Genomic DNA, 13784 nt, shown 5'->3' with positions numbered 1-13784 from the left:
TCTCACAGCAATCTTCTCTGTTTCTGTTTCAGGCAGATAGTGTTTGTTGCAAGACATCCAGAGCCCCCAAATTCTCCCTCAGCCTTTGAAATCTGGTTACAACAGCAAATGAACCCACTGGGGTTTTTCGTCTCTGAATTTTGCTGCTTGAGGAGAATTAGCTATGTTTGTTTTAGCAGTGATAGACAGGGCAATGGCTCAGCCTGTCTGCAGCAGAAATGAGGTGTCAGGATCAGTCTCAAATGTGGCTGTGCCTGTCCTGGTTTCACCTGTGGAGTCTGAGCAAAGCTTCATGCACCTTGCTGCTGCCTGCAGCACCAGCAAATGCAATTCCCTCCTGCTTCCCCACTGGTCACCCTGCTCAAGTCTTCCCACATCTCCATCCCCAACCCCAAAGGCCCTGCCGTGGGTGCCTTGGACAAGGTCAGGTGCATTTTCAGTGATGTTGCACCAAGCCATAAGAGCTGCTTTTTCTAGGCTGGAGTGCCTGGCTCCTGGCTGCATTTTAATTACTCATGAAGCCAGAGAGTGGAGCCCCTTTGCTGTCTCAGAGCTGTGTGGTGCCAGAGGATCTCAGCCTGTCTGTGCTCTGGAACTCTCATCAGCATGTACAAGGTGTAGCTGAGCCAAAGGAGATGATCTTTGTGGGTGACTGAATGACCTACATCATTACGGTACTTTCTGTTCAAAATTAACTCTGTGCTAGCAACCATATATTAGCAAATGCAGTGAACTGTGTATGAGGGAAAAAAAGAAAAAAGTGCTTTGATTTTCTAAGACCTAGCTGAAGACGTCTTTGAAGGAGGAAAAAAGGAGAAGAAATTAATAGGCATTTATCCAAATAAACATTGAGCTTCCCATTTTGTTCACAGTACTGTACAAATCTAAGTTTACTGCTGGAATTGTCAAGGGGTTGATGATTCATTTATCAAACAAACCAAACATATGTGATAACCCAGGTTTATCCTGGGATCAACTTTATTGTCATACTATTGACTATGGTCATGAAAAAAAGCTGGTGCAAAGCACAACAAAATTTTGTCTGTTTTTATAAGATCTTGCTTTACAGAGTAAAACAGCTTGCTTCAGTCCCCTGCTCTCCCTTCACTGTGCCTCACCTCCAGCAGGTCCACATACACCATATTTTGCAAGACTACAGTGACTGTGAATAGAAAGTTACAAGAAACAGTTGGCAGGAGTACAGTGTGCCATAATAGTTGTAGTACTTGGGCTAAAATCATTAATGAAGCAAGCAGTGAAACAAACATACCACCAGAAGTAGCTGGAGATGAATGGAGTGTGTCAGAGATGCTATAACAAAGATTGTGCTTGCTGGGCTGATGGAGGATGCTCAGTTTGCACCAAGTATGTCTTTGGAAAAAGAGCAGAGCAAGACCTGCTGTGCAGAAGTGCTGACTTGCAGCAATCATGTTGACTTGCAGAGCATGCTGCACATTTCTTGTCCTTAATATTTCCTGGTTTAGTTTCACATTCAGCTGAGCTTCCAGAGGAACCTGAAGATCTTAAAATAATAGATTTCTGAGACCTTTTGTAGACCCTACCTTCTTTAAAGAAGGTTTAATTTTGGTCTTACAATAGCTGGTCAGAACCATTTATAGAATCATAGAATCATAGAATAATGCTAGTTGATGGACTAGCATGGGTCCAAGTGTCTGGAGTCTTCATGCTTACTGCCCTAGGTGGCCAGTGACTTGGGCATCTCTGTAGGACTCAGTGAACTCCTAGGAATCAGGGACAATAGGGTGTAAGGCAGAGTAAACCAGCAGAGTTTCTAAGAGAACTTAGAGGCAGAGTTCTTAGAGAACTAAGGCAGAGTTCACCAACAGATTACACTTGCCCCTTTTTAACTATTTGCAAACCATTTCCAAACTGGCTCACGTGTCTGGTAAAGTGGCTTCTGCTTTTTACCTCTGTCTTGTGTTGTTGGTCCTTGGTATGTCAAAGTCTATGCACTAAGGAAAAGGCTGCAGTAGGAGATAGATGCTGTCTCCATCTTCCTACTCATCTGATGCCTGTAGGGGTAAGGCAGGATAGTGGTGTTACATTGTGAAACTCAAGCACAGTGCATGGACATCACCCAAGTGAGCAGTGCACTGTCAGGCTCAGATGTAGCCAAGGTAAAGCCAGTCACACATGCCTGCCAGGACTGTGGGATTACAGCTGACATTCCACTTAACTGGCTTTTCATGGGAAACAGCTGTTATGAGCAGGAAGTCTAATGAATCTGTGAATAATAGGAGAGAAAACACCTTTTCTTGGCACAACCTGACCTGTAACTGTTGGAAGTGCCTCTCCACTGCCGGCTCCTGGCGTGTTAGAAGCACCCACCCCTCCATGTGTTTCTACACACACACACACAGTCTGTGTGAACAGCCTGCAGAGCTGTGCAGGGAGAAGTCAGCAGGAAGAAGTGGGAGCCTTCCCACGGACATGTGTCATGGCTGGGGGCTGTCCTGGGGTCCACAAAGACAAGTTAACCCTAACTATGAAAGAATGCATGCAATAACCCTATGGTCTTATCCACCCCATTGAAATGCCACATTCATGATATCTTTGAAGCGATGGATTTGACAAACCACATTTAAAAGCATACCCATCTCTCACCATCCTCACTGCGTCATCCACTTGCTCTTGTCTGGTACCTTAAATCTTTTCAAGAAACTTGCCTAGTTCTGCTCCTCAGCACTGGGTTGCTGGCAAACATTTACTTTGACAGTAGAGTCAAACCTACTTCCCAGCTAGAGAAAGCTTTTAGGAAAGACATAGAGCAGCCTCCTGCACGTATGATAAATATGAAATGTCATTTACAGTCCCAAAGGGACAGGAGCTTCACTGCCCTCAGGATTTATAAAGGTACTCACAGAGGACAACACAAGGTGAGACAGGATAAAATCCCACCAGCCGCACTGTTCTGTGCAAACAGAGCCCTTCTTCTGTTATGTGTCTGGTTACAAATTCTCCTTGACTTTCTCCAGTGGATTGTGAAGAAATGTGTGGTTAATCAAATGAACCCTATTGGACTTCTTGCTTGTTTAGGGGAAATAAATATTTACGAAGACAAGAAAATCATAGCTGGCTTGAAGAAACCAGAAATTGCAGGTTGTCTTTGCTGCAGGCTGACAGTTTGTTTTCAAATAGCAAAACCTGCCTTAGGCTTGACCAGAAAAAGCAATAAAAACTTCACTTTTGAGGGCAGAAAAAGAGAAATAGTAGTTTTTAAAAAGCCTTTCACAGTGTTACTGTTTTTTGTTTTTTGGTTTTGGTTTTGGTTTTTTTTTCCTGAATAATCTTTGCTTTAAACAGAACAGAAAATGTTCGGTTTTCTCTTTCAGTCATTCAGAGCATTATCTGTAAGTGCCTTGTAATCCCATCAGATCTCCCATGCTATGGGTAGGTTGCTTACAGGCAGTTAGGTCTGTGGATGAATTAACTGCAAAAATATATAAATGATTCATCTGCTTAAGAAATAAGAACCTGTAAATTGGGGTTCACCACTTCCCTGCATCTCTTACTCTTTCAAGTCTGCCTCTAAGATGAAGAAAACTGCTGTTTCTGGCCCCCCTTCCCAGCCATGCAGTGATCATACCAGACACTGAGGGTACCACGAACCTGGGGAAGGGATCTAAGGAGCAACACTGAAAAAGTAACACAACTATTTCTCACCATTATACCGGAATTCATGCATAAAGTGCCCAGAGCTGCCCCACTCCCACAGTCTCACCATCAGATGTGCACAGGGATGAAGTTTTTGCTCTCCATCCCTTTTTGTACCTGGTGAGCAGAAGTCAGACAGGGATGAGAAGGACTTTTTTATTCATTTTTTTTCAGGGAGAAGAGTCCATCTGTGTGGGCAGGCCACTGAGCAGCAAATTAGATTCATTCTGAAATTTCTTTCTGACTCATTTTATTCTGAAATAATAACTAAAAAAAAAAAAAAAAAAGGATTCCTGGGTTTTGCAAATCAGATGTGTGGGGGAAACCTGGTATTCCCTCAGTAGTTGTCATCTCAGCATTCAGCATTCATAAAAAGCAAAAGCTCAGACAAAACTAAATGTACATCAGGCTGAATGTGTGCCCACACAGAGGCTGGTGGATTTCACTTTGAGTGGTTCAGAAAGGTCTCAGCTCCATTCCAAAATGGCAAAATAAAGCTGAGTCTGAGCTATTTTTGCAAAAGTATACTGGTGGTGTTTCATCAGCACTTTGGAAAAACAGTTTGTAAAAAGACTATCCCCCATCTTTAAAAAAGAGTACAGTTTTATGAGTTAAAATAAGGCATTTACCTGTGCAGAATGGGGATTAGTGCATGACAAGGGGTACAATTCGGTGATTGCAGAGGAAGAGTCAAAATCAAGTACTAGTCTTGCTGAAATACAGTGAATTTCATTCCCGGTTTCACGTAGGAAAAGGGCTCATCCAACCTGTTGCAGGACCTGCAGCAGGCTTGACTATGTACTGGCCATTCCCGCCTCCAACATTTGGCACTATGAAATATTTAGAGCTTTACAAGCAGGTCAACAAAATGATGTAAAGGAAGTTTCAGGATCTGAGTCTATGCATGAATGGATTCATTCACCAGTCATCAGGTTTTGTTTTCTTTCTACCCTATGTTTAAGCAGGGATGGAAAAATCAATTTATTATGAAGTTTGTGCTGTCCAATATTCTCAGTAATTTGGCTTGCCAGGTGGAAGCATCCAAGTCATTAATCATCTGTTTTGTACTTGGTACTCTTTTAATATTTAACAACAGAAGAATGTATTTGTTTGTTTACCAGTGTCAGGGACAAACAATCTAGATGAGAAAGATGAAAACATCTTCTAAAACAGTACTTTAAAAAGGAGTCTGTTTCTGTAAACAGAGAAGAGAGACAAGGCAGCAGGAATAAATCAAGTCAGACTTAAGCTTCAGAAATGAGAAGAGCAAGTAACAGCACATTTCACTTTGCATTGGTAAAGCCTGCAACAGCTTTCTCTAAGCCTGAAAGTGCTGCATGACTTTATAATTGCATTGAGATGTGATTGCCTGCTTGGGTTTAATTCCTTGCACAAGCTTTGCAACAGCTCTGGCAGCACAGATAGTGGATCTGGGGAGAGGGTTCACAGCTGGCCCAGTACCAGTGACCACATCCCTTTTTTGGGGTCCTGGGAGGTGAAGCACCCAGCAACAATGTTCTCTTCCACCCAGAGAAAAAGGCAGCAAGCAAGGGATCCCCATGTGAAGCAATTAAAATTAATTCCCCCAAAGAATGCAAAGATGTGCATGGCTCCACACTCACCACCTGTCCTCCAGCAAGCTGCTAACCCCCTTGAAGACTGCACAGAGCCTGCTTCCTTAGAGGAGAGAAAGAGGATACTCTTATCTCCTTGACTAGCAAGTGAAATCACAGTCTTCACATGCAACCTGCAGCCAGGATGCAGGAAGACTTTGAGGACCTGTTTTATTCTTGCTGCCGTGATTCAAGGCAGAAACTAAAAATCCTGGCAAATGGTTTTAAACTGACAGAGGGCACATTTAGATCAGATATTAGGAAGAAGTTCTCCCTTGTGAGGGTGGTGAGGCACCGGCACAGGCTGCCCAGAGAAGCTGTGGCTGCCCCATCCCTGGCAGTGTTCAAGGCCTGGTTGGATGGAGCTTGGAGCAACGTGGTCTAGTGGAAAGTGTCCCTGCCTGTGGCAGGCAGGTTGGAACTGGATGGTCTTTAAGGTCCTTTCCAACCAAAACCAGTCTGTGATTCTATGAAATCATGTAGGATCAGACCAAATAATGTTGGCTTATCAAAAATGCTGTTGCATAAGTAGCCAATGCTTGCAATCATCAGTTTCTGCCCTGCAAAGCTACAGCCTCTCTGGGTATGTTGCTCTTACTGAGTTTGGTCCTTCAAGGTATGTGTTTGAGTGCTGTGCTGAATCTGGGCCTCCACTGTGGTTCAGTTGAGGACAACCTATGCACAGTTTTGAAACAAAACCACAGCTCATGTTTAATTAGCTCAGCTCCAGACTTCATTATGGGTTAGAAATTCAAGCCAAGCCCATCAAAAAGTGTTTGAAAGAGCACAGGCTGATGTATGGGCTAGCAGTAAAATTATTAACACCTTCCAAATCTGATGCCAAACCTGGGGAGGCATGAAAGACATTGCTGAAACTTACTGCCCGCTAGTGACTGTATGGAAATGGCCCCATTGTCTCACAGTCCTTCAGATACTGTTTGGGTGCTAGGAGGATGTGTGCCAGCATGCAAGAAGCTGGTCCCACAGGTGCCAAAATGCTGTCACATCAGTGACACACTGGGCTGATAACAGGGATGAGATGAAATTAGGCATCTGCAATGCCCAACACAGCAGCTTCTGGAAATCCTGCTGCCTTGAGAGAATGGGTACGTGTACTAGGCTAGTCTGCTCTTGCTTTAATTATGGACAATAAATCAAGTTATAACATATATGACTCTATACACACATAGATAGGCAGCACTGGCTGCTTACATTTTGGGTTCCGAGAAACAGTTTTCATTGGTTATTGTGTTTTCCCTTTGTGTCTTCTTAGAGGAGGGTGCCCTGGGGGAGCCCAGCAGCTGAGTGAGGGCTGTTTTGCAATGAGAGATCTGCCTTGGAGAACACGTCTCAGAGGAAAGCATCTGATCTCTCCAAAGGAGACATTTTTTGTCCTGGGGCAGGAACGTAATAAAAATGTGAGAATACAATTAACATGATAGGCTGTACTGCAGGGAACATGTCCAGAAAACAAGCAAGCAGAGTACCCCTGGTAGTGTTAAATGAGGCAAGAAACAGGGGCATTTAATGTTCTTTGCTTCAAATTAAAATCCCAGGAAGAACCATGATAATTCCTTAATTCACCGTTAAACTATCCTAAATATTCCCAGTCCTTCTCTTTTGCACTTTATCTAGCAGATTTTTTTTTTGTCATATTAGCAGCTGCATGAGTTATTATATACTATTTGGAAGCCTTGATTTAAAAATGTCTATGTAATTAGTCCCTGAAAGTTCCATTTTTTCACAATCATTTGTAAGGATGGAGTAAATGATTCATCTTAGCTCTTTGTGTAAAAATATTCACTGTGGGTGCTCTCCCCCACATCAGAAACCTTACCCAGTATAAAGGCAATAAAAGGCAGGAAGAGTGGAGAAAATATTTCAAAATTTTAAAATAAAACTCACTCTGCGAAAAAAAAAACAAAATTGTCCATAGTTTTACCCTCAGTTCCTGTATTTTGAACAGTTGATAAAGACATAGATAAATGAATTGAACTTGTCAAGCTACTGTGTAAATCTCTGTAGAAATCTGTAGAAAGATAGATTTGCCTATTCTCCCTATTAGGAGAAAAGCTCCTTCTAATGAAATAGCCCACCTGTGGCTACAATGCTAATCCTCTCCATGGGTTTTGACCCATAAGCATGGGGCAATTGCATAAAAAACTGCCATTGAAAATGGTATTTGTACCTTTCCTTGCTCACCCATACTGCCAGCTTTCCTCAGTGCAAGGAATGATGATGCTGTGGATGAAAAAAAACCTGACCAAAACATTATTTCTATCTTGCAAAGTTAAAATATCTGTTTCCTTATATCCCTAAATGTGCTGGAGGCACCATGGTGGTAGGAGCAGTGGGGGTGAAGGAGTAGGTCTGAGTGCCTCTGCTGGTCCCTTGAGCTTGGGTGACCTGAAGAGCAGACTAAAGATGTGATGAGACATCCCTGGGCAAGAGGATGGTTTCCATCCAGCACAGGGGACTCAGAGTCCCCTCCACTCCATGGTGCCTCAGGTAGGAAGGGGCTCCTCACAGGCTCTGGCTGATGGGCATGGCTGCGTGAGAGGCCCCAGCCAATGGACCCCTGGGAACCTAAACATTTTAATCTTTTAGAGCTGGGAGAGATTTATTGTACTCCAAGAGCTCCAAAGCCTTGGGGACTATGGCTGAACTCAGTCCACTTTTTTGAAACTTACTCAAGGAGAGAGTAATATGGGAAAAGTTCAGAAATTTCCCAAACTCTGGAAATTGCAAATGCTGGCCCATGGTCAGAAACAGCCAGACAATAGGGGCAAGTGCCATCCTCACCACCTTCTCCTTCATTTCAATTATACCTCCCAGAGCTGGAGGTTACACTTCCCATATCAAAAACACACTTCCTTCATTTCAGTGAGAAACCAAAGACCAGTTATCCTGTCACTATCTGCACATCCCATTATGGTAACGAACAGAAGTCATCAAATTATAATACTCTTAATCACACTAAATAATGCCTTGCACTACAAGTTGCCCCATTAAAATCAATGGCCTATTTGTAGAGCGGAGAAGATCTCAGTGTGAGTAATGACATTAAAATCCCTCCCTGGCTGGGAATAAAATTTAAAACTCCCCAGTGTCTCCTAATCTACCTAACAAACAACAGGGGAAAGGTATTGACTGTTAATGTATCCATGTATATGATGCGTGTTTGTAAAATAGAGTTGTGACTCAAATTCAGCAGATGAGGAGTACTTAATAAGGAGGGACGCTCACCTATGTCAGCCTTATTGATTGGGGGCACAATGGTGTCTCCTGCTGACAAAGTAAATTACTTACTCGGCCATGGCAGCTGGAAGAAATCTCATGCAGCCTGTTTGATTGCAACTGTTTTTTTATTTTCCTTGCGGCAGAAGGAAAGCACAACACTACTGGGCGGTGTCAGGGAGAAAGAAACAGATCCCAGTGATGAGCCACTTGCCTTTCTTACAAAGGAAAAAAGAAATAACCAAGAGCTCATCTTGAAACCCAGTGTTTTGGGAAAGCATTCCTGGAATACCTATGTAGGTTGGGAAGCTCTGCCTGCTGTCAAACCAAGAACAGATACTATCCACAGCCAAGAGAGAAAGACCAGGTTATTTTATTATTAAAATCTCCTAGAGGAGCCTGCCCACAAACATATACACATGCACATATATTCCCACCCTGCTTAAGCAAAAGAGACAGAAGAGAGTAGCTCACAAGGACCAAAGAACTGTGAATGCCAAATCCTAGCGAAAATTGGGAGGGGGGAATCTTCTAAACCCCAGTGTTGGGGGCTTTGTTTTATCTTAACTGAGTTTAACTGTAAGCCACAAAAGGTCACAAAGCTCAAGGGAATAACAGCTTGAAGTGCACAATGGTTGTGGAAGGGTTTGCTGCTGCTTCTCATGCAAGCACTACCTACCACCGTGCAGGTTCCTGGCATCTCTAGCATGGTGGGGAATGCTCAGCAGCATCACAGGCCACCAGGGCTGGGGGACTGCAAGGTGGTAGGAAAGAAATGGTGCCAGATGACAGTAATGCCTTTTCATTATTCTAAAAGCTTAGGAAACTCATTCAAAAAACCAAAGAGGGCTAAACAGGATTACAAGCATTCTTTTCCTAATGCAGCTAAGAATAATCAAATTGTTACTCAAAAAAGGGAGTGGATAATGTCTACTATATCAAGCATTCTGTTCAGAAGGGTTTTTACCTCCCCCACACACTAATCTCTTGGCCATTTCTGTTTTGGAACACCCAAGGTGGAATGTGGGAGGGGGCCTGCCACCAGCATGTGAACGCAACATGCATGGGACACCATCAAATTTGCCTCAGTGTGCAAGCAATAAGGATTTTCACTGCATTTCTGTTGACTTGAGTACAAGGAGCTTTTGTCTGTTAGTTAATATCTGTGTGCAAGATGCACCTCGCAGCCCCATCTGCTCTGTTGCACTTTGAGGAAGCTTCAAGGAGAGGAAGTAACCATTTCCAAACCTGCCCTGTCTTTCAAAAAATTCAGTTGTCAAATCAGCACATTAAGCAAGCAAAAAAGCTGATTCTCATCTGCCATGCTCAGGATACCTCATGCCTGTGACTGCCTTGATTTTAAGGTAATAACCATGGTTTTGAAAACCCACTGAAGGGATGGCAGATGCACTTGTACTGCATCAGACCCCACAGAAAGGTATCACAGTTAAAGAGGGACTGGATAAAATTCCATCTGATAATGAAATCGGTGTTTCTTCCTCCTTCTTTCCTGTCTGCATTTTTCACTAAAGGACTCACTGCTGTGGCCTGAAGCATCTACAAAGTGCTTGGACAAACATTTTGCAAGTTATATGTCTTCATGAAGATAAATGCTAAAGCATGGCAGAAATCCCTGCCTGTGCATTTGTGCTACGGTTGTTCAGTGTCGTTTACTGTTCAGGCTTTCTGTCTTTGCCCACAAGAGAAAGGGAATTCCACAGCTCTTGGTCAGTACAAAAAGAGTCAAGTCTTTCTAAGCTGTACATTATAAATTTTAGTTACATGGGAGATGTAACTCTTATAATTTCTCTGGACTCTATGGTCACCGAACCTGTCTACATCTTAGTTCCCCCAGCAATAACAGACTTCCATAATTCTTGTGAAATTAGTTTGAAAAGAGGAAAGATCTCATGAGGCATTAGTGTTCTCCTGAGGACAGGTAGACAGTGTTGCTGGTTGTGATTGGGCCCTTGTTTTGCAAAATATCTTTGGTCCTGCCCAAATACACTCTTTGAAATGACTACATTTCCTTTACGGCTATAAAAGAAAATGAATCTCTCCAGATCTGGGTCATATACCCAAAGGAGAGATGTGAAAAATAGTCAAACACCAGCTCCCCAAATTTCTTCATTGCTGTGTTCATGCAGTCCGTCAGCCTCCCAGGGTCATGAACTCCAAGGACCTCCATGAAATGAGCTTTTCTGCACAGCACTCTCCATGAAATGCATGAAAAGGTTTAGACCTGGATCTTCAAGATTGCTGAGAAACTCATGGGTCAGGTGAGTCTTTCCAAGAAATACCACTCCCATTTGATGTCACAAATAAACATCTAGCTCTGGCCATGCTGTCCCAGCAGCTGCAAGTCATCTTTCATTTCAAAATAGGGGATGAGTTTATTGTAGGAAAGGGATTGTGTATTGCCATAGAAACAAGCAGAAGAAGGTAATTGTTGGACTTCATTGGACTTCTTTTTTATGGAAGAGTTTGGCCTGGGAGTATTGGTTTCTTTTCTATTGAAACACAATCTCAGTATTCCCTTTTGCAGCCCTATGGAAATACATAGCCACAGAAAACTTGCTATTTCTAAGCCTACTGATTTTCCCTTATAGATTGCTTATATTTGGCCATAAAACTACACACTGATCTCTGCAGGGCATTCTTCTGGAGAAAAAAAAAAAAGGAATCAAGTCAGCCAGTGAGGTAACAGGCACCGTTATTGTGAATGTCATCTTCCTTGGCCCAGGCACTGGTTAATTTGAAGTCACTGAAAAATGCCTCCAGAAATTCATCTGTACAAGCATGTAGATGATGTTTCTTGTTAAAAAATGATAGTGAAAAAACATTTATGTTTGGGTTTGATTATTCACAGTGTGGAGCCCCTGAGTTATTGGTTTAAGTGTCAAACCCCTTAGTAAAATCAACGTCTTGCTCTAACAGGAGTTTTGCTGATGAAATAATGAGCTCAAATTAAAATATTCCAACCTGAAGGACATGCAGAGTTATTATCTCCTCCCTTCTACTCCCATCATGCTCATCTCTCCTCCGGAGCACCATTTTGGTGCAGTTTTGATCAGTCATTCACATGTCTTGCTGCTCCTCACTGCATTGCTCAGCTCTTTGGACAAGAGAGACCCTTGAATGCGGGGCAGACCTGGGTCTCCCCAGGTGCTGCACTTTGGGTCTCCAAAGACAGCCCATTTTCTAGATACACAATGCCAGTAATGATACACCGGTCATACCCTGTCCTTGCTGTTCCAAAGGGGCAAAATGTAATTTATAATTCCTGACACAGGTCTTGTTTCCCAGGGTGCTGGGAGCTAACTCACTCCACAACACATGCTGCTGCAAAAGCCTGGCAACTGCTGAGCCTTTTGGCATGTCCTTGTGCTTTTTGTTGAAAACAGCAAATAGTGAGAGAGATTTTAGTCAATAGACATGCACTAATTGACATCAGTTGTGTTGTAATTGGTAGAGGAGAAAGTACATGGTTATTAACATTCAAAGAAAAAAGAGGCCTAGATTTTTTTGGCCTTTCCTAAATGATAAAGCTCTCTTCCTCTTTGAACCTGACAAAAATGAACTGCGGAACTGGAGAAGAAGCACTACAGCCCTAAATGCTAACCTGGTGATTTTTCATTTGAATTTGTGCGTTATCAGTGGAGCTCAACCCTTGCACAGTCAGGTCTGGATTATAAATAGGGCTCAACAGGAGTTTTCAAAAGCATCTTTTTCAGTAGATAGTATCTGCCAAAGCCAGAGGCTTTTCCAGGAACATATGAGTTTTGACAAGTTCCAGGTGTGAAGCAAGGACAGGAGTTAGCCTGGCAGCTGGCATGCTCACCAATAGAAGGGAAACGCATTTTCACGTTTCTGCTCAACCTGATTTGTACTGAAAGCTTGGACTTGACTTGCTCTTGTCACGGAGAGACCAAGCTGCTGCCTGCTCAGTGTGAGTCCACACCCTGTAAGAAGGCTTTAACATCTCTGCTGGCAGGAAAGGTTTTGTAACATTGAACACCTCACAGCCATAAAACCCCGTTTCCTATCCACTTCTTCCCCCCACCTCCAAACACTGATGATGACGATTTCCCTGCACCTCTTGCCAACAACATTACCTTTGACTTCAGGATAGAAATGGAAAATTGTAAAACAAACCATCTAGGATAGATTTAGTTTCAACCTCATTTCAAGTATATAAAGTTGAACATAGTATGTTCTTCTTCCATAAACCATCCTAGGCTCCAAAGATAATCTTCTTATGATTTCAGGGTCAGACGGAGGCTGGAAAACAGCTGGCCAAAAAATAGTCATAAAATATTCTTAACTTTCACTCCGGTTCTGCAAAAGTTTTTAAAGAGCTGCATATGCCTGATAATGCTGATGTGTCAGTTAGGATAGCCTAAATGACACAAAGGAGAGGGTTTGGGGTTTCTCAGTGCTGCTTTATTTTTTGTCCTCAGGGTGTGCAGTTGTTTCTCAGTCACAGAGGATGGATGTTCTTAATGTCTGGAAGCACCTTTTTAATTCATACCCTTACAGAGGAGGCAAATTGGTGAATGAATTCTTTTCTTTCCTTGTTTTACAGGGAACAGCTTCAAAAGAAAGCACATCCAGCACTTTTACATGGAATTCAGGTCAGGCATGCAAAGGGATTCATCAGATGATAGATTTCTCTGTCTGACATCAGAGAAATTATACAGGATTTTTGACTGGATCATGATAGACGTTTGCTATTTTGGGAAACAAAGGAGAACCCTTATTATTTTGTGGTACATATATCTTCCCCTGTCCCCGTTGTTACCACTCATATAAAACGGAAATTGCATCTTGCTGCCACCAGATGCCATGGAAGACAGCAAATATAAGGGGTAGGAATGGGAATAACACAAACAGACTGCTTTTCAAGACCCCAGTCTCTGTTTGTTCACCCTTTATACTTATGTTGCTGTGGTACAAGAATTCAGTGGATGCTGCAGACATCCAGGGGGAGAGGGTCCATCTCAAGCTGTGGTAGCAGAGGAACCATGGAGAAAAGCAGTGAAGGGTGTGTTGCATCCTGTTTTGGGTTTTGAGAGGGTTTTCATGCATCTCTTAGCATTACTTTTTAGGGAGAAACATACCCCCAAAAGTCTCCAAGACAGAGATGTGCATAGCTGATCCCACCTTGGGGTTTGCTCTCTGAAACAGCTTAACAGTTCCCCCTTGAGGAGGAAATTCACTTTGCTCCTCAAAATGTTGCTCACCTGCTGAAGAGCTTCC

Source organism: Pezoporus occidentalis, unplaced genomic scaffold, assembly GCF_034315485.1.
Source record: "Pezoporus occidentalis ecotype Australia unplaced genomic scaffold, CSIRO_AGI_Poc_V1 ctg46, whole genome shotgun sequence".
In the NCBI taxonomy this organism is placed as follows: domain Eukaryota; kingdom Metazoa; phylum Chordata; class Aves; order Psittaciformes; family Psittacidae; genus Pezoporus; species Pezoporus occidentalis.
Note: the sequence above shows the minus strand (reverse complement) of the source record.